We start from the raw sequence: 22,749 nt of genomic DNA on the forward strand, positions 1-22,749 counted from the left end.
TACTGAATACAGTAAGCCTGTTGGGGACACTGATCATTCACTATGCCTGAATGTGTGCAGAGAGAAAAAAATCGTGGATTAGGGGATTACATATATTAAAGAATCACACATGAAAAATAAAATAGTGCAAAAAGAGCAAGATATTATTGGTTATGCAAATGGAAAAGAAGAAGAAAAAGAGTTATGCAACATCATCTATATGCTACAGTAAACAGTAAAATGTATTGCCCGACTCAGTGTTTAATTGTGATTTAAAAAGAGGAACTAGCTGTAAACATTCAAATAGTCCAATATAGGCCTGCAACTAATTATTATTTTCATTATCGATAAACCTGCAGAATATTTTCTAAATTTATCAAATAATAATTTGGTCTATTAAAAGTCACAAAATGGTAGAAAATGCCAATCACAATTTGTTAAAGCCCAAGGTTACATCTTTAAATGTCTTTATTTGTCTCACCTACAGTCCAAAACCCAAAGAGATTCAGTTTACTACCAGAAGCTGCCCTGTAGTCAGTGGCTCTTTCTGTATCTCCTGCCAGACAAGCAGCAGGATGAACAGACTTAGGCTGGACTACATGATGTCCTTAACTGTTCTGTGGGCTCTGCACGCGCACCTCATCTCTCTGTTCAGCCAACGATACGATAATGATGATGTTCAGGGTGGATTTCACCATCAACTGCAGAGGGCCTCACATGTGGGGTGCCAGGTTGTCATCTGAGAAGTTGGGATACTTTCGATTAAACCTCTGGGGAAGTTTGAGGGAACCTGGAGCACACAGTACTTGTATTTAGTAGTAGTATTTCATGGAGCTGTGTCTCCCAATCCAAGCTGTCAGTGGTCTGCTGGTGAGGAAGGCCAGAATCCAATTACAGAAGGTAGTACTCAGCACCTATGTCTGACAAGATCAGCAGTCTTGGCCTGTTATTTTTAAGGTGTGAGAGCTGAGCGGAGATGACATCCTGTGGATCTGTTTGCACCAAATGCAATCCAGTTGGGGGTCTTTGACATACTGCACAACCAGCTTCTCAAAGCACTTGGTAACGATGGTGGTGAATGCCACAGGTGGGTAATCCTCAAGGTAGGACTTAGGTAGATTTCTTAGGTAGAAGGACAATGATTGGTATTTTGTAGCGGGTGAGGAGCTTTCCTGCAAGAGGGACGTGTCGAATATGTCGATTAAGACATCAGCTAAATGTCGGGCACATGTTCTAAGTACACTGCAAGCTTCCCATTCACCCTCAGCGGGGTCTTTCTCACGCCCACTGTATGCACAAGTGCCAGGTCCTCTGAGGAAAGGGGAGGCTGCTTTAATGGCTGGTTCTGTTGAAGAGATCTAAGCAAGCATAAAAAGGTACGCACATATTGATGTGGGCATTCTTGCTTTTGTAATACATGATTGCCCGCCACATGTCTGCAGTTGTTTGCGTTGAGGAGCCTTTCGAGGCTCTACTTTTGATGATTTTGCTTTGTGTCCATGATGGCTGCTTTCCATTTAGTTCCTATGGTGTTAGAGTATACACTTCCACCAACTCTAGATAAGGCCCTCACACCAAATACTTTATTGTTTTTGTCATCACAGCATGATCAACTGATTTATCAGGAAGCAGTTAATGCATATTCCCCTTTGTTGGTTCCCTCGGTTGCCATGTGTCAGTCCCTGCACTCAAGCTGGAGGGCTGCTACAGTTCCATCAGTGCGTAATTTAACAACTGATTTTACTGATGACTTCAGCCTCTTAATCAGCTGGGAAGAGAAGAAAGTGAAAGTGGTCTGATTGTTCAAGATGGAGGCGGAGAGGGCTTGTAACCAAAAAGAAATCTAGCAGTAAAGGAGCACAATGAAATCATGATAGTGTTTCCCCAAATACAATAAACTTATGGTGAAATTTGACTATGTGCTTCATCTTTGATCCCCTGCTTCTGATGGAGCATATTTGAGAAGATCGCCACCTGTTTGAAGAAACAAGCTACTCAAGGGCTTATCAAGGTCAAACACTCAATTTGTTATCAGTAATGATAAAAAGGGTGTCAATGTATTATTGGCACTATCGTCTTACTTCTTGGCACATGGTTATTAGCTAGTGAGAAGTGAAAGATTCAGCGCAGCTGTCTAACTGTCAGAGATATGATCAGGAACACAATAGAGCATAAAAAGCAAGAAGAGTTATCCCCCTTCAACAAATGAACGGATACTGGATGTCCAAAAAAAAAAAAAGAAATCTTGGAGAAAATTGTTCTCTATTAAAAAACCCACAATGAAAGCTTATCCTGTCAAGCATCTCATAGTGCGGCATTCTTTACAGAAAAGCTCATCCAAAAAGGTGCTGTCACCTGCCTCTCATTCTTTGCTTGTTTTTTCCTCAAGCATCCACTTTCTCCCCTCCCTGACAGTGTTCCCTCCTTAGCGGATTCATCCAAAATTCAATTACTTTCAAGAAGGGTTCAGCAAGAGAAATGGCGCACTCTCTCAACACTCTCGGGGCTCGGAGGTGGCCCCAAGGAATGCATCTTGCCCTCACATTCGCACACAAACAATTTCAGCAATCGACAACTGAGGCTTTACTGTTTTACTACAGCTCGCCAGGTGGATATTGAGATGATGATTTATACGGATCTCTCATTTAAAGTCTCTCTTGCTCTGTTACACATTTTCTAGGGCTGTTCACACTGAATGCCCTCGTGCTCAATTTTGAACCACTGCTCATATCTGATGTTTCTGGATGACTGTTCATATCTTTGTAGCATGTTACCCATATCAGATACCAATGGGAGCTGACAGCAAGAAGCAATAACAGACATCCGTTTTTGCGGCTACACTTCTCCCGCTTGTTTGGAAAACATTACAGGTCTGTGTCTTGGGACATTTGGCTTAGTTTTGTTCTTTCAGTGTTGTCATGTATGCATGCAGTCATGGGTGTCACAATCATTTAATTCCTATCTAATTTTCATGGCAACAACGACTAGCACTGTCATTAGTGGAGTGTCAGAAAAATTAACAACTAATTAACAAACAATTAACAAAAGTCAACAATTAGCCTATTTATCTTGTTTTTTAAATGTACTGTATATAATCTTAATTTTTTTTAAGACACGACAGCAAAAGAGCAGTTTTCTTTTAAGGTCCCAGAATCCCTTGCTTCTGATCTGACCTCTTGAAATGTAAGTAGCATTATGGGTCACATGCCTTGAATAAAAAATCCAGATTGGATATGAAATAAATAATTAGCACTGCTGCACTCTCAGTTGCAGTATGAACGTCTCTGTCATTACCCCCCCACCCCTGACCGCCTTTCCCCCATGTCACCCCTCTGCCCCCTTCCTCCTACCTCCAGTTGGAAAATTGATATGTACTCTGCTTGGCGAGTTATTAACATTTCTATTTGTGAAGAACACTTTTCAAGCCCTTACACCCTTGGCTGACGCACATACACCCACACGAGTCTGTGCTCTCCTCACTGAATTATTCCATTTTAGATTATCTAATAACCCTGCAACCACAAGCCTCCATGTTCTTGACATGAGGAAGTGAGAGAGAGAGATGAGGATGCTTCTCGAATGCAATCGACGTCTCTAAACATGTTTAACACTGTAAATGTCTTCAAATGAATGTTTCTTCTGCATTAGTTTAAAAATATGCACACCACCCATTTCCTCCCTGGCAACAGTGAGAAAGGATCAAGAGCACAATCAACAGATGAATAAGACACACACTGTTTGTAGCAACATTATGCAATATTGTATTTTCATCAGTTGCTAATTTGTCTCTGTGTGGTGACGATAAAACAGAAGACAAGACATGTTCATGTCATTACAGAAACTATTTCAGGAACAGTTTTTAAAATTACGGCTACCTAGTAGCATCAAATGTGATGTTCTAGAAGTTAACCATCCAGCTACAATATGTTGCCACAGCTCTCTTCATTGTCAAGGTGATGAAAAATTCTTACTAATCAGAGCCATGGCCAGGATTATTGAAAACAAATAAGTTCTGTACAATGTTTTCTTCACATTTTATATATTCATTCAACTGTTAAAATATATTTCAAATTTAATTTCCCTACTCAATGCTGTGTCAAAACCTTCTTCACAATTGCAGGGATATAGTTCTGGTGGAGAAATACTAAATATCTTTAATTAAATTTTTTTTTGCAATTGTAGAATTGTAGAAAGGTTGGTGAAAAACCCAAATTCCAAGAAACAATACTGAGGACATGACCTCTGTGTCCTCAATGCTAGCTATGTCCCTGGTACTAATAAAAAATACATTGCAGTGCACTCCTCTTCAACTTACCGCTGAAGATTAAAAATTCTCCTATCCCCATAACACCACCGACAAAAAGTACTGTTTCATTACAACTTAAGCAGTTCAGCACAAGTTGTAAGGTCATAATTATGACTTTCAAAGTTGTAAATGAGTTAACACGTAGAAGACAGTATTATTACCACAATGACCACTTTGAATTAACATTCACTACCAGTAAGTTTGGCATTTTATCTAAAATGAGTGTTGTCTTCAATTAAAAAAATGCCAACTTTAGACAACAAAAAACAGCTAGCTAGCTAACAGCAGGCTACATCAGGTATCTGAAAATAAGAATCTCTGTGCCTCTGGGTTCAGGAAATCTTTTGTTGCTGTGATGCACTTGCTGTGTAGAATTCCCCAACATTCACGAAATAATTCTTAATTCAATATAGCTACTATGGGAATGCTAAACCCAACAAATGACAAAATAAACTACTGGTCTTAGAATTAAACTGAGCGATAAGCTTGCCATTTGACCTCAACGGTTAGTAAGCTATGTAGAAGTGACAGAAACAGCTTTCTGTAGGTGAAGTATAGCAGATACAGTATATAATGTATAATTTATATTTTGGGTCTTGGGAGCTGTTAGCCACCAGTCAGATTGACAAAATCCACTTCCAAACAAATTATATGGGGAGACATAAATGTGCACACAAATACAAACTATCTTTGCCGTTACATCCAATTCTTAGTCCCATTACCTGAGCTGCCTGCAAACTAGATTCTTTATCCTGCCTGGCTGTCAGGGAAATAAGGATGACATTAAATGAACGGAGCTCTCTCTTTGGATATTCCAGGCCAGGGCTAAGAGGACCGATGTTGAGCCTGCAGGATTCACTGAGAGGAAGAGGTGAAAGGGGAAGAGAGGATGAATGAATGCTAGAAAAGGGAGAGGACAAGGAGAAGGCAACCATGAGAGGCAGTATCATGAGATGGTGCCAAGCAGCAGAACATTGAAACACACAGAGAAGCAAATAACTGGGGAATATTCTAAGTAGATTCTTATGCACACTATCCATATTTTGACATCATAGTGATTTACTGAGTTGACTATCTCTATAACTGTCTATTAAAATGTGTTGATGTGATTTAAAAGATTAAACCAATTTGTCACATATGCAGAGCAAATTTTCCAGTGTTAAGAGATGTTGATTTTTCAAAACACAGACAATTATTAAGGATGTCAAAGAGTTGTTTGTTCACTTACAGCTGCTATGGGCACTAAAGCTGCTATTCAAACTGTCTGAAAGTTTGAAATTAACTCTGATGGATATGGATTTATAGCAAAACAGCACAGTGATGTTTCACACGCTGCTAAATTAATACTGAAGATTCCGCTCTATTGCTACATCGCAGATCATTTAGAACTCTTTGAAAGGATGCTATCAGCCTCAAAACACTTTTCTTGTAAACATGTTACAGGCAATCAATTTCCCAGATGATGTAGCACATACAGGACAATACTGAGATTGTCAAAGATTTTGTCAGCAAAAACGTTCCCTTTATACTGTCAGAACAGCCACTGCACACTTATGTTGAGGTAAAAAGAAATATCTGGCTCATCCAACAACTTGTACTTGATTCTTGCAGCAGCTATGTGAGAAGAGCTGTGTCGACTGACTTGGATTAGCTCTTTCTCAAAGTTACTTGTGTAACAGAATCCAGGAAGTCAGTTAAACTCATGCGCATGTCTTTTTTTCCCCTCCAGGCTTTATCTGTACTGCCGGTGTCAATCAAACTCTCAAACACGATCAGAGTTCAAGGTCTGAAATAGGATTCACCTCGAGAGGAAGCATGCTACAGTAGCTACTGAATGACACATTAGCTACATCTAACTATAGCAGAAGTAGGTGTACTTCACAGAAACATTCCCAATGCTAAATAAAATGAAAAAAATTCATCAAGGAGGTAAAGATTTCCAATAGCAACGATGAGATATTCACAGGCAGAAGCATTTCTCTCTTTCACACACAACCTCTAACACACATTTTTACTCAACACCTAAATTTAAATCTGTGACACTGAGACTGATCTGCTGCTGAGCCGACGAGTCTCTAGCTAACTCTACAGTATGCTAATGATATTCATTGGAGAGCATCAAAGTCTGAGTTCTTCAAGGAGCTCTGACTTTAAGAAAGTAAAAAACACTGCATATTTTACACTATAACAGTAGGAAAAGATTTCATAGGATATGTCTTTTCTTTTTGGTTGCCCTTTAAAGGAGGCAGGATAGTTGAGATCCTGTCGTACTACATCTTTTTATAGATTACAGGGAAACATAATAAGGGACCAATGTCTAACATACACGTTCTTAAAACATAAAAATGTAGCTACAAAAATGACAAATAATGCCCTGGCAGTGTTTTAAGTTTGCCAAATCACTTCAGCTGAATATACTTGTCTAAGCAGCAGAACTGTGGGCTGATTTAAGGGGGAATGAAAGAGGATTGTCAGATTATTAACACAAGTTAATAAACGCCTCCCCTACAGCAACTATAATCATTAAGGCTGCTAAACATTTATCTTGCTGATTTTTTCTCATCAAATCAACCTCTAGGAAGAATCAACTTGAGCCAAAAGCAGAGCAAATGCACAATCCAGCCAACAGCAACAAAACAAACAAAAGCCTTTGAACGAATAATCAAAGTCTTTGTTCTAACAGACTTATCTGACTTTGTCTGTTAAGGTTATACATTGCTTGAAAGTACTTCAGCTTTCATCATTGATGAATGCACCATTCTAAGGATAATGATGGATGTGCAGCATGTGGCTTTCGAATTATTTGATTGAAATTATATTATTAAAGTCTTTTTTATGGTGAAATTTAAACCAAACAAAGAAAAGCATACATCTCCTCATAGGGCAGGTGCACAAACAGCACTTGGCAAGTAACTGTTTATTTATTTTTTATATACATGTTCTACACTGCAAAAGTAGATACACTCACAAACCCGTCAATGTGACGGCTATCTGTCTTCACTGCACCTTTTCTCCCTTACATGTCTGAACCAAACAGCCCTGCAGGCAAAAATAAACCTAACTGCTAAGATGAGCAGACATCCTGTAGTTACCACTGAGAGCTTAACGGCGCAATGCAAATAAGCTTTCACACAATAACAGACGACCCACATCTCCATGCTAGGCAGCCGAGATTCAATATCGTAGGACAAGGCGTGCTGCGTCCCCAGGCCCTTCTTGTAAAGTGGCCCATAAATCAAGAACCCTGTTGAGAGCCGGTCTCTGTGGGTCTGGTCCAGCAGGGGCGAAACAGAGCCGCGCTCTGGCTGGGACAGAGGCACACCAGTAACCCCCTCAGCTGTAATGCAAAGGATGTCATAGCAGCATAAAATTATTACCATCATTAGCCAAACTGGGGATTGGATTATTACTGGAATTGTTATGTTTGAATATAGATGATGCTGTGGCTGAGGGTGTTCAGCCATGCATGTAACTGGACTGGGTCAAACTGTATATTAATGTTGGTTTTAAATTTCAAAGCTCACATAATATAGTGAGGGCTGCTAGAAAAAAGGGGATAACCACATAAAAAGGATTTGAAAGAAAATGTACTGGCGCAGACTATTACTTACAGACCGACAATCTCAATGAAATCCCACCCAAACAAAACAGAGTTGTCTGGCCCAAAAAATCTGGCTCAACTTGGCAGCGATGCCCTGGATCGTCCTCTGACAAAGCACTGCATGGGCCAATCAAATTTTTGCATTTCAGGTAGATTGCTTTGTAACATAAATGGGGAAAATTACTGTTTACAGCGCAAATCACAGTCATGGAGGATGCAATTATTGATCTGTGATAACTTTACAGAGCTGTAAGATCCTGTCTCATAGTGTTCCAAATTGCTGTGTAGCGTTTCGGCATTTGATAATCTCTCAAAAATGTATGAGTTACTCAAATTGGATCGTATTTCATTTTCTCATCTGTACATATAGCAAAACACCCACACCTACACAACCACTTGAGTTTTCTTTTGAATCGTTTGGATGTACGCCACTAAACCCATCTTGTACTAGAGGCAGGTTGAAATATATGTATAAGATTAGCTGTAAATACTATGTTGCCCCCGGTCGCACTTGTAGTGGCTAATGACAAATGAAGAACTGCTAATGAAGCGCTTCTTGATTTCACTCACTATTAATCCCTTGACGTAGTTGTTCTATTTAAGCTCCTGCCTGGCTCAGAGGGGGAGAATTTGGCTCAAAACACTGTCAGGTTTCCTACAGAAGCCACCCATATATGCATTCATATACTATATGTAAATAGTGTTCATGGATATGAACGGTGCTCCCACTCAAGTATATGCTGTATATAATAGTAAAAGCATTTTCTTTCAGTGAATACTTAAAAGCCTTTGCTGAGACCACACCATCCTAAATGGGTTTGTAAAAGGCCCTGCTGAATTCCCTGACTATCTCAACACCAGCCACTTAGATAACAGGTCAAAATGTGAATAAAGATTGGTAGTTGTGATAGTGTTGTGATAACATTAGAGAGCTGTGTCTCTTCTGCTCTGCAGTTATCCTGCACAATAACGTAGTCTGGGTCCCCCCCCCCGCCAATTGGCATTTTGTGCGATTTTTTTATCTCCACACCAACGTATGGAATGTCACAACAAAGCCTTCATGAATGAGTAAGCACAGATCGGATGAAGAGAGGAGGGGAAATGGGAGGAAAAATTGCTCATTTTGCTTCCCCTGGCATGCAATTTCCATCCTCTATCCACATCTCTCTAAAAGCTATCTAAAAACACATCAACTTCATCTTTCTAGGGTGGATGGGCCTCAGAGGATCACCTCCAGATATGGCATGATGACAGTGGGGCTGAAAAGAAATAATGAAAATGATAATTCTGCCCTCTTGCTTATAGCAATGAGCGTCTCATTTTACTACTGTTTAAAAAGGGTGGAAAAAGCATTCATTTTAAACGTCACTTGCCCCTAGCAAAGAAACTACTGTATAATGAGGTAACTGATCATGCCTCAGATGGCCATTTCATCAGAGGAAGTACAACATAAGTATTTCATCCCCTCTTTCTTCATTTTAGCCGTGTTACAAGTGACCAGCACAACTTTTAAGCTCTGCTACACTGTGGCTGACCCCGAGTCCTTTTATTTTTTGCTGCAACAAATGGGAAAATAAAGCGCTTTTAAATTGCATTTGATTCTGGTCAACTTTATGCTTTGATCCCCCCGAAGACCCACACATACATACACAGAATAGCTCACACATGTATTTTCAAGAGCAGTGTAAAAAGACAGTTGGAAATGATGCCATTACCATCCTTTTATTGTGGTATTAAGTGTTGCTCTGTTAGGCTAGGAATACCATTACATGGAGAAAGTAAATAAAGCTAGCATAGCAGCGGCAGACACTCAGCTCAGTTTACATCCATACATGAAGGCACTCAGATCAAGGTCTCAAAAATAAGTGCCCCATGAAAATGATTTGCAAGGAAGACCATTCTTTTTGATACATCTCCACTGAATAACAGCAGGGAAGGGTGCACAGGAAGCTCAGGGGCTACAAAGTGAATGGGGGACAATTTTGAAGGCCATTTATTTTTCCATACAGCCTAGTCTCCCATCAGTGAATGATCGTGGTTGCTATGTTCTCTGAAAGGGACACAAGGGTTGAGTTTCCTATTTTTGTAGGAAACAGAATAGAGGACAAAGCAAGCCTCCTCTGTAGAACTGTGTAGTCGGTCCTCCTTGAATTGTAAATAATTACATCTGTTATGGACTGCGGTGAACTGGAATGGGCAAAACTTTGAAAAAATGGAGATTAGAACATATATTGATTGTATAATTTAGGTATGGGCGATATTGATAAACCTGTATCATGGTATATGTAATTCTATATTCTGATACCGATATATAGTGATATGATAACTTTTCTGGAAAATATGTTGAGAAACTGTTTAAGGATAAAATAATCAAAGTAATTTGTCACATTGATTCACAAATACGACAATGCCATAAAGCTTGCTACCTTATGTGTTTCCATTTCCAGTTGTGTATATCCCTTAAAGGTACAAGTCTCACAGTATTTGACATCTTTATTTATGTTTTTTGATTAAAAACATATTATAATACATATATATATATAAAAAAGATTTCAGGGAGATTGTGGGTAATGCACAGAACCGCTAAGCAGCACATCTCAATAGATAGCACATATCGACAGAACACCGGTTTAGAAAGTGGCTGGTAGATGTTGGAAAAAAAGTTAATTCCCAACACTGTTCCCAACTTTGGGGTCAGTAGCCCCAAGGGGTCTCCAGATAATTAACATGATAGGAAAGAATAAGTAACATTTACCTGCTACACAAAATTGTATTTATTTTTCTTGTGAAATACTACATAGTTTTACCCCGAGGCCTCTAAAAAAAAATCTTCAAATGTGAGAAATCTGAGGAGGAAAAAACAAACGCTATTTGGTTGCAGAAACCTGAAAACTGTGATGGGGGTCACAAGTAGACACTGTTTCTTTTTAAAGGGTTCACAAGCCAAAAAGGCCACAAGCCATTGCTTTAAAGAAAGGTCTACTGTAATCTGGCACCTTAGCTAAATGCATTTTGACTAAAGCCTGAAAATGCTTAGACTGAAATTTTTGTATTCACCCCTGGCAGCCATGATTCTTCTTTGTATGGGCGAGGCAACATGCCCAGACATTTTGTAATCTACCTGATCTACCATACTTGTCAATTCATGACATGATGGCTGCAACAAAAATAAATAGCTTTGAATCAGATCGATGCCCACTGATTGCGATGGAAAATGGAACAAGGCATGGGGAAAGAGAAATCCCATCTTCACGGGAATTGGATTTTCAAAAGATTTAACGGAGAGAGCGTCTGTTATGCATGTAGTCCACAGCTTTTAATACTCAGATTTCACAACAGTCAATAAGTCTGCACAGCAGTTCCAAGCAGGAATGGAAGGTGTTCAAGCTTAAGTACGATATTTACACACATGCACATGTTCACACACACACACATACATACATAAACACACAAGCTGGATTACCTTTCAGTATTTCCATTTCCCCTTGAGTCTTATTAATGTAATCTAATAGCCATGATTGAGGTGGCCCCTTCTCAACGTCCTCTCCAACATTCTTGCTCGCAAATCCTCATCAATTGCTCCAGTCACTCCTCACACACAGCCAATATTCCACAGCAATACAACCATTATTTCCCACCATATTAATGGACTCTTTCATCTGAAAGGCTTTGACTGCCCGCCCCTTGATTGCAAAGCCAAGGCCAATAGGCCTTGGTGACAGCTAGTTGAAAATTAAAAGTATCAATCAAGACAGGAAGGGAAAAAGCTTGCGATGTCTTCAGACCCTTCTGTCTACCATAGAGAGCACTGTAAGCTCAATGGGGTCGAGTCCTATTTGCAAATGCTTGTCATGGTGTGTTTTAGTATATTTTAGTGCAAGGCGAGTGGGGTTTGCCTCATGAAATAGGAAAATAGGATTAAATGTCAATTACTATGGGCAAAACCACTGGGTTGATCGTCAGTTAGATTTTATGACACATTATGATTTTGTAAACACCGCAAATAAGTAACTCATTGTAGTGAGTTGCAAATATTGTAAAACTGTCTGTGGAGCAAGTGTGGAATGAAAAGGAAGGGAAGCATTCAAATGTGCTGTGATGAAGTATTCAAATTTGTAATAAACCTGCCAATGAAACAACGACTTTTTTGGTGCATTAACATGCCCTTTAAACCTACACTTAATTCATCAGGGAGCAGAGGAGGAATTCTATGCCGCTGGGTAAACTTGACCAAAATTAAAAAAGTTCCAATGCTGGATGACATAATCTCTGTCTAAATCAATTTCTGTGTGAGAGCACTCGACTCAGCTCAATATGTAGCTGCAGGGCTTCCGCTAAGTGGCTTACCTATTAATTCATTTGCTGCTGGTTGCTCCTGTGGCAAAGCTTAACCCCAGATGTTGGAGATGAATAAAGATATTACAAAAAATAACATCATAAACCATGAAGATATCTCCTAAAGCAGAAAGTGTCACGAAGAAATTGGAGTGGAAAGATTTAGAGCAGAGCACGATGCAAGTAGATTTGGGAGCAGTTGAAATGGGGAGCAAATGTTGACAAAATTAGAAAATCACATGCGATCAATTATGTCCTGGCTGAATGGAACGCTTACACTGCCAGCCGGCCTTGGCCTTAGATGAGGTTATGGTTTGTAATAGATTTACAAAAAGACATGAGAAAAGAAGCATTTCTACAGCAATCGTTTCTTGGTAAAACGGTTAGATGCAACGTGAAAGGCTACAGCACCTTCTGTAACTCATCAGGAGTGGGTGAAGAGCAAGAAGGAAGGCTTTAACTTTAGTCAGTGTCTACTCCATCAGTATGACTTCCTGATTCCCAAATATGTTTAACTGGCAAATCCCAGTCTGGTCAGAGCCAGAGTAGAGCTCCAACATCCATCTGGACAATCATAGGCCATCATCCATCCTTGCAGGGGAGGGAATGCAGGGGAGAGGAGAGGAAATACTAGCAAATACTGAGGAGAGGCACAGAGAGAGCTGACTCGCCAAGCAATCACTCAGCAGAAATAATTTGAAATAACTGAGGTCGGGTTCTTCTTGCCTCCCTCCTCTGACACACAGGCGCACTTTGGGTGTGCGCGCACAAAGCGGCACGCAGACATTCGCGTACACCCACCGACACACGCACAGGCGCACACACACACACACACACACACACTGCTGACGCACCGGAGCGACAAGCATTTGCGCACAGCGTTACACAATTAACGCGTAAAATAACGCGTACAATTGAACAGTTCGTGTCCACTGACACACAACCGCTCTGGTTGGATAATTCGGTTTTACTAAAGAATGCAGAAGACTTCAGCAGTCCACTCCACTGTCGTACTGCAGCCGTGAACACTTCCACTGAGGAGGCTCCGTCTGCAACTAAGGCAATAAGATTCATGCGTAACTGAGGGGAAAACGTGTTCGCTCCAAATGAGAAATTTCAGTGCCGCGCGAGGGGATCGCGAATCTGTTTGTCGTTAAGTGATGCAAATCTGTGCATATGAAATGTCAGGGTCATCCAAATTAATCGTTGGTGCCCACAAACTGGTTCAAACATATCCACAGAAGGCAGCATGAGCATCTAACCAACTTTGGAAACGTTAAGATGAAAAAATGGATGTAACTTACCCACAAGCAGTTTCCAAATGATAGCGTAGCCTACACTCTGCTGTCAATTCTGATAGCCCCACACCATCACGGCGTATCAGAATCTCTTCTGGTCTACAGAGTAAAGCAGTAACGTTTTAAAAAACAAGGAATCCCAGCTGTGAAATAGTCCACTTCTCCAAAAACGCAGCGTCTATCCCAAAATTACATATTGCCAGCCTTGACTGGCGCAAATCAGAGCACACAAAAACACCTGCAGCCGGTCACTTTGAAACAGCAGGAGAGAAGAAAATGAAGAGAATCATGTCAGTGATTAGGGGAATGGTCGACAGAATCAATAAAGGGCTATTTCAGAGGAGGCAATTAGTCTGATTATCCTATTAAAATCAGTCGCTCAGACGCTCACAGCCCCGGCAGGTGAGCACCGCGTTAAGCAGGACTTCACGAGCCCAAATTTCCAAAGTGATGTGCAGAAAAAGACACATCGGATGCCGTCTCTCTCTCTCTCTCTCTCTCTCTCAGAGTGCCGCTGTGTCAACGCGAGATGCGTCAAGTGTGCATAAGTTGACCGAAGACAGCACAGGACATAAGGGGATTTGCAGTCAAAATAAAACACCATCATCAAATCATAATGTGTTTGTATTTATAGGCAGCATAACTTAACTGCAACAACTGCAGTACATTGGTGCCTCTCTTTACCAAATCTGTTCATATCTCACAGGTTCCGTTTTAACCGATTCCTTGTTTACCATTTGGTATTTAGGGCCGTTCTCAATCCACATGTATTTTCCAGGACGGCTTTTATTTTGTCGAGCATATCAGCGGCGTTGTTTCCTTATTCTGTCTGGCTTCACACTGGTACCAGTGTGAACGCTCCTAGTACCTGCGTTCCTCTGGAGTGGGCGCACTGACTGAAACCTAACCAACAAACGCACACGAGGAAATCATCCTCCTTCTGCGCCTGTTTTGATCAATACATTCGCAATGTGGCACTTACTTTTACTGGCTTATACTAAGAACAGAGTGCTGAACAGAGTGCACGGGCAGGCAGGCAATGCAGTGCAGCTCAAGTTTGAGGATAGACGCACTGCCGCCCAATGGAAATAACAGAAAAGGTCTGAAATGCACTGCAAAAAATACTGTCAACAGGCTTAACAAGCCACGACTCAAAGCATCTTATTATTGTATAAAAGAAGTGAAACATGTGGCAACAGACAAAACATTTCAAAGAAAATCTACAAAAGGTCACATAGGACATGGGAAAAAAATGCATATGTTTTTTTTTTTCCCTTTTCTGGTTATCATGAAAAAATATGAAAACAGAATAACACAATTCTTTTGTGATGATGAGACAATAAAAACATATTTCTCCACAACCTTGGAATTACAGTATGAAGAACTCAACAAATTGATTATTAAATTAAATTACTTTGCAACTTTATTGTGTGATCATGAGGAATCAAAGCTTCGTATGTCCAGACCTCTAAATAATAAATAATCATAGAACATAAATAATTATAGGTTTGCATCTTTGGCATTATAAACATTCATTTGTCATAATAATATTCCTTGTAGAATATTGCTGAAACTACAGTAAAAAAAAAATGCTTTGGAAGCAAGATAAATACTTTACCCAGTTTGCAAATTCTGACTAATATGAGAATAAATTACTTTTTGTGACTGTGCATGAACAAAACCAATCATTTTAAAAGATCCAGTTGTTATATATACCCACAGTGTGTTTTATGGGAATTTAGAGGAACTAGTATGGACCAATATTGTGGAATAATATGAAAGTACTTTAACAAGCCAGGCCAACCAAATCCCGTTTAATTATGTACAGGAGCTATGCGTGACCTTGCACAAACCAGACCGTCATTTTCAACAGGAAATGGTCCAAATGCTGTTGTCCATCACCGCAATTAGATCTTTTTTCCTCGTCTGCTTCTGGTAGGCTTATGAAGGCAATTGTGTTTTCATTACATTTTGATGAAACATGGACTCTCCAATTGCACTGACAATATTAGGTCTCTAGTGATAAATGTACTTTTTTTATAATCAAGGCCTAACAGTGGGCTTAGCTTACATTACTGTGCAGTATATCCACACCTGACACCTGTATTCCTTCCATTGTATCAACATTTATAACCATCTTTTTCCTGTTCAATATTAAACTACACCGTTAAGATGAATGTGAGTCAAGTCCACTGAAAAGCCTGAAAGGATTTCAATCCGCACAGTTCAGGTAATACCAACATTTATGAGTAACCAAGGACTCACATCCAACAGGCTAGATACAAAACCCTGAATCACTAAAGATGATGAATGGACAGTAAGGCTGCCTTCCTTTCTCTCTGAACTGGAAAGGTGTGATACAGATTAAGGACTGGTAGGTAAGCTGGCCTCCCGGTTGGCCATCCAGGCTGTAAAAAAGGGACTCGTTTGATTTCCCTCTCACTGGGCTGCCCCTGTCAAGACTTTGGCCTCTGGCACAGCATTTCTGTGAGGCGAATTTCGATGAGGGGAGGGCTTTGAGGAGGAGAAAAACCACCCTCCTCGGACTGAAAATGTGCACTTCTGAGCTTTCTTTGTCGTATACAGACCCCGACGTGAATAGAGGTTCCTTAATGAGCAAAGAAGTGGACAAACAGGCATTGATTCCCCCTTCTATCTGAGGTTGTCGTCCGCAAATGGCCTCAACTCAATCAACTGTTTAGTGTGCAACTTTGAGGACAACTGTCTAGTGAGGGTTGATTGTTTGCTGCATTTTTTCTGCTGGTTTGAGGATTTGGGTGTGAGCCTGGAAGAGCAGCGGTGTGGTGTTAGAACAAATCCATTGGCATGATGTAACATTCAAAATTTATGGACATATTTTGCATATCTCTTAAGTATTGTAATGTAAAATCCTGTAACTCCTTTTAGTGCATTTTGGATTGTTCAGTTATGCTCCTCTATGGGTTAATGGTTTTATGAATCACTCTCAAAACCCATTTTTTAAACTGAAAAGCACATCATCACTGAGCTCAAAACAAGGCCGCTCTAACCTTCTCAAAAGCTGACAATTTAGGAATACATTTCCACTTGACAGCAACAGTATGAAGCTTTATACATTCCAATTAAAAATGACACATCTACTGATGTACTGTGTGGAAAACATGTCATGTGTTCTTACAAAATGATTAGCTACACAAAGGTAAAACGCAGTTTGTGAAACTTGTATTTAAAAAAAAAATGGAATCAAACTGTTGTGAAAAATTCATTTGAACCATTAATTTGAGGTTAAGCTTGTCTTGCAAGTGTGGAGATGTAGCAGTTTGGAATGGAACTCCTAAAGTTGTGGTAAAAACAGTTTTTCTACTACTTTGATTGCATGTAACTATACAGAACAACAGTAGTATTGGTGCAACCCTGCTTTAAGAAAATATATCGACCATATTACTGTTACTATTGGATATTATTTACATGTAATTGCTAGTGATGGTGGCTTTGCAGCCATTTTGCCAACAGGCTGTTGACACTTCTGTAAATATCATAGCTCTCAGAAATTCCAGATATCTCAGACACAGAATTACAACTAGGAGGCTGACATGAGCAATTCTTCTGACTCAGCTGCTTGTAATTACGGCCTGAACAATATGACATGAATGCAGCATGTGTCTGTAATCATTCACTCGTTCACTCATTCACTATTCCTTCCTTACATCAAAAACACTCAATCTCACTCTGAAGTAAATGGAGCAGTAAATGGAGATTTCGGTCACTTATGATTATTTCTTGCCATGTGTAGTGTTGCATGACTAATTTTCACATCTATCACAGTTAAACCACCTTTGTGTGATTTTAAGCAAAAAGTAGCGTACATGCTATGGACCCTACTACTTATGTTCCATTGTGTGGTACCCTCAAAAATTAACTTAAAATACAAATAAAATGGTTTTCATAAGTTTGTTTAAAAAATGTGTAATCTAAAAGTTTCTTGCTAATTGGTACAATTACACTTCCATAAGAGCACTGATTAAGAAACACCAACAACTAACCACTTCGCGTTTCACGCTTTTATAGGACAAATATGTGGCAGGAAGTGCGACAAAGTCTTCCTGGTTACTGCAAACAAACTAAAGTTTGCAAATATTTATTAAAGTAATACTGGAGTAATTCTGCTACTTGTTTAAATATTAACATTCCAACCACATTGCTACAGTACTCATACAAGAACTTATGAGATGTATAACTGCAGCATTGGATAGCTACAGTAATATTCAAGACTTGCATTGGTCAGTAAGAAACAACATGGCTGTTCAAACAGATATTCAAACATCTCCTAAACATTTATATTCTATTTGACTTTTCCAGAGTTTTCAAGGGTTATTTCAAATGTAATAATATTCTTTTTGGTTAAATAAACTAAGGATGAACGACCCACTGCAGCAAACTGTAAAAGGCACAGCCATATGTTCCTGCCCTGCTTCCTCAGCTGCATATCTCAACCTCATTTGGACTGGGAGTGATAATCAGACATCACTTTGTGAGATGGACTGTTTTCAGAGAAGGCTACAAATTTAATTGGGGTAATGAGGTCACTGGAGGAAGCCTCGAAGCCCTTCTCCAATTACTGCCTACCAAACACAAAGTAGCAACAGGACTGAGCAGAAAACATCTCAACATGACAAAGTTATTATTGTGTACCGCACAGACTAACAAAGCATGACTCTTCCTATTAAACCAATAATGCATGCTTTAATTTGTTACTATACTTGAATGATGGCACAGGAGGCAGAGGGAACATTTTCATCTGCACCTTTTACAGTGGATGGGTTGAACTTGCAAACACACTACACTGTCAGAATCTTCTAATAACAGGGTTGTATGATTTGTAGCAAAAAACATTTAAGTGAATAATTTCTGACAACAAGAAGACATAACATCTCTTGCAGAGATGCTGTATGTGTGTGTGGTTTTGGGGTGATGTCATCACAGAGTTGATGCATAATTCACCGCTCATCTCCAATTCAGTTCAGTTCCCCAGAGAAGCTTTAATGAGATACAACATGACGTAAGTCTGAGTCCACAGTGCTCCTGCTGAGGTATGGGTTTTGGACATTAATGGGGAGCCGTAGCATCATTTTTCAGTTTTAAAATGTTTAAAGAAATTATTTTAGCCCTATCGAAGGGTTTTTATTTTGTAAATATAATGCTGCCCCACGTTAATGTAAATATGTTTTTTCAAGAACACCAAGCAAATATGAGTAAGCGATTCTTATCAGTCAACAGAGAGTTCTTGGATGTGACAGCAGTATAGTTCACTTGCAGTTTGCTGCACACAAATCAGTTTGAAGTATTGTTAAGGGACCAAGTGGCGAGCATATTCTCTCTCTATGTCATGTCTCTTTCAGCATGCGAGGGAAAGCAACACATCGGGTGTTGCAAAAGTCACAATGAACCCCTGCTGCGCCGAACAAAGAGGGACCAGACAATTTGTGCATGATGGACATTGATTTCTCTGGCAGAAATCTCCGTGTCATGTCAGCTATGGGAGTCCATTTATTTCATACTGCATGGGCCATTCAACTGGGCAGAGAGGCATTCATATAAACATTTTTTTTTTGTTTTGTTCAGGCTTTTGTGGAGCTTGCTGACTCTCAGAAAGAAAATGTTGCTTTGGTTTGCTTCTGTTATGTCGGGCTGTGTTAGCAAACATCTTAAAAATCGTGATAAAGACACACATTCAGTGGTCTACAACAAAATCCCACCTGGATCCCCTCTCTAACAGCATTCTTTCCAGCCTCATGTAAGAAAGAAAAAAAAAAATCACTGAAGTGACTGCTTTCCTAAAATAAATAGTTGCATGTTCTGGCAGAGGTAAGTCTGGTTGCAGATATTTTTATAGCCCTCCTGACCTATATCTGACAGCTCAAAACGGCATTTCTTGTCAGGGAGCCACTATTTACTCTTAATGCGTTTTTACTCTTGAGCTTGTCTGAATGGCCTTGTCTCACCTGCCCAAACAAACTGAACAAAAAAAGGGGGAAATTTAGGATATAATGCCCCTGACTCATACTGCACCAAATAACCACACTGAATACCTGAAAATGTAGATCTCTGTCCTCTTTAAAATAAACTGCAGAGATGTTCATAAGGAGGGAGAATACAAAAAAAAAAAAACAGAAAAGCAATTTTACATGTATAAGGCAATGGATGGTGATAGCTGTAGTCACTTACATGTGGAAAGTCTGGCACAACAAAATGAACCAATGACAAATTTCTTCATGGGTATGGACTTTCATGCTTTGCCAAAGTTACAGACACTTCAAAAGACAATCCAATTTGGTTTTACTCCAAACTACTAAATCTGTTACCCAAACTCCAGTGTGACTTCTGTTTACAAGCCGAGGCACACTTTTAATTGGGTTGTGTGAACCTAATGAAACCAATTATAGAAATGAGAGCAAATAAGTCTTTTTGCATCATGGTTCAAACTAAAGAAAACAAACTGTAGCGTTGGCAGACCCCCACTGGGCCCCAAAACACTACCCGTATCCCACCCACCTCAACCCCAGTCTCTGCATGATGGCATGAAAGGTCTATGAGCAGTTGAGAGAAAGCTGCTGTGCTTAGCTGGGAAATGATGAAAGCACTGTCTTTGACTGCGAGTGTTTGAAGCTCTCTCTACAGTTTTTTTTTACTTTCTACAGAAGCATACAAGCTTTAGACTAAAAGGGATGGAGTACAGAGTGCAAGGAGCATGAGGGACCTGCTAACCTTAGAAAAGACTTTATGGTGAAAAGTGTACTAAAGGACTGGCCCTTTTGTCAGCCACATTACCCATGTTACACAATTGGCTTCAGTTGCATAACCTTATCCATACCTTAGTAATACCTTTTTAGCCTCATGTGGATGTTGAAGGAACATTCAATTACAAAGTCAATATTTTGGAGATATGTTTACTATAAATATTCTGTCTGCCATGCTGAAGAAAAAAAGCAACCCAGTACCATGTATTTCATAGATACATTCAAAATGAATTTTCTGTCATATGTTGAATAAAGCAGAAAATCCAAGCTCTGTATAGTCCCTCCAAAAACAGATAGAATTCAGAGAAGTTGCATATAAACAGAATTCATAGAAGTTTGCAGCCCTCTAATCATAATTTGATGATGCAGCTCAAGAAGAAAATTAGGCCCAACATATATATACACTGGGGAGGGAGGAATGAGCAGCATGATATCTGAGGCAAGTGGAGATATGTGCTTAACATCCTCATTCAAAGTGTACGTGCAACTTGACATGTTTTTTTAATCCTGCACAGATGTAGGCAGGAGTGCAGCACAGATTTCTGTTTTAAAAAAAGTCTCTGTGGACGTCACATCTCTTCAAAATCAAATCCCTAATAAAATTGAAGAAGTTACTAATTATTTTACAAATTGGAGCATTCGTTCAAATTCTCCTCTTTCATCATGTGCAATTTAAGGGTCCTGCTAATGTGTGCACTGGCTCACTAGCATGGCTCATGAGCACATTAGTTATGTTATCTGTGCTTTCCATGCTGTGCCATGGCAACATGTTTGCCATGAGAAAGGTTTAAACTGCAACACTATTGCATGATATCAATATACCTGATATCACAGTATTATTGTCCAGCTCTGCAAGCTAGCTTACTTGCTGAAAACAACATAGTCGTAAGACTAATATTTGCTTAGTTAAAGCAAAGTTGACCCTCATTTTGTTTCCTTTCTTATTTGGTTTTCTTCTGTTTTATGCCCTCAGTTGTATCGAATCTGTGCTAACAACAGAACATTTGCTTAAGCTAATTTGAAAAAAGTATATAAGCTTTCCTTTTTTCTTTAAGCCCCTATTAGTTTTTGGTGTACAGTGCCACTCCTGCCTTGTGGTCTGCATTCCAATTGGGGCTCATCAATTAGAATCATGGTCAGTATTGAAATGCAGAATATGTGAAATCTTGTTGCAGGCCATAATGCACCGGAGCTTTAAATCAAATCACGTTATCTTGATCAGACTCACTGCAACCAGTTTCTAGATAATGCTTAAAATAAGTGAAAGTTCTTCACAAACAAGTACAAGAAATGTACAATTTTAAAACTGAATGAGGCTAAATGGACTTGATGAAGGACATGTTGTATATTATTGCTTCTACTATGTGGGTCACAACTTCAAAGCCAACCTGTTCTGGCATTTGCGTGTTCAATGGAATGTGAATGCACCAGGTCTGATCTATCCACAATGTCCTGCATATTTCCCTGAATTGTTGTTTAGGGGGTAATTGAGTGATATGAATAATAAGTAATTCCCAGTGAGCTCTGTTTGGCTTTGTAGTGTTAACCAGGCTATCCAGGCCTTATACTTTGATTTATGAATGATGCATCAAGAGGTCCAATCAAGATATTCAGCATGTTGAACAAAAAGGCTCTGTGCCTTCATATGGACATCGCACTTCACTTAATTAATGGAAATACACCCAGGTGGTCCACGTGTGCTTGATGTCAAACCTTAGATCATATTTGAAATGCGCACCTCAAGGTGAAACAAGAAATATTCATTAATACTGACGCAGAAGGACTGAGCTGCAAGTGGAGTACTTAATACGGATTCAAGTTAATTTTGGGGCACGATATATGGGCAATGTTCCCAGCCATAAACAAAAAAATCCCTATTGGTACAGGATTAGAATCATGTGGGCATCTCATGTAACTAATAAATGACCGTTCAACTGCTGTTTCCTAAAATGCATACTGCCTCCCACACAGCTGGCAGGAGAGCTTGATCTTACCACATCGTTTGCTACTGCTCAGTGGGACTCAATATGGAGGAGTGCCATGCTCTCATCCAAGTGAGGTATAGGATTATCCAATTTGAAGATATTATGCAGGGCATGTATTGCCCTGGTGAGACTGTCAAAGACGAGTGAGAGCCACTGGTTTGTGTTGGCATAAGAGCGGGGAGGTTGGCGCATTCTATTTTGGGAATACCTTGCTGTAGAATTCTTCTGCTCTGAAATAGGGCTACACCATATTGGAAAAAACTGACACTGTAATATCTTATTTTCTGCAATATATATATTGCGATTTGAAAAAACAGGACATTTCACCATATACATGTGTTATTAATGTACAGACATACAATTAACAATCATAATTTTTATCAATTGAGTACTTTAAAAGGCTATCCTGTTCTAACAAAACAGACCCCCCCAGGGCACGGACCAGCCCGTGACAGAAACTTTTTAACTT

General features: G+C 39.6%; 1 protein-coding gene across 5 annotated transcripts in view; it reads right to left on the reverse strand.

Moving 5' to 3' along the window:
* The window catches only part of LOC122872163 (interleukin-1 receptor accessory protein-like 1), a 293,532-nt gene that overhangs the window by 225,743 nt on the left and 45,040 nt on the right, over positions 1 to 22,749 (reverse strand). The window contains exon 1 of one of the 5 annotated variants that reach the window (XM_044188024.1): positions 13,526 to 14,000. The exons of the other annotated variants lie outside the window; for them this stretch is intronic. The gene's annotated coding sequence lies outside the window, so the exon portion shown is untranslated. Of the gene's footprint in view, positions 1 to 13,525; positions 14,001 to 22,749 lie in introns of those variants that run through there. 5 annotated transcript variants of the gene reach the window in all.

This window comes from Siniperca chuatsi, linkage group LG24, assembly GCF_020085105.1.
Source record: "Siniperca chuatsi isolate FFG_IHB_CAS linkage group LG24, ASM2008510v1, whole genome shotgun sequence".
Lineage (NCBI taxonomy): Eukaryota > Metazoa > Chordata > Actinopteri > Centrarchiformes > Sinipercidae > Siniperca > Siniperca chuatsi.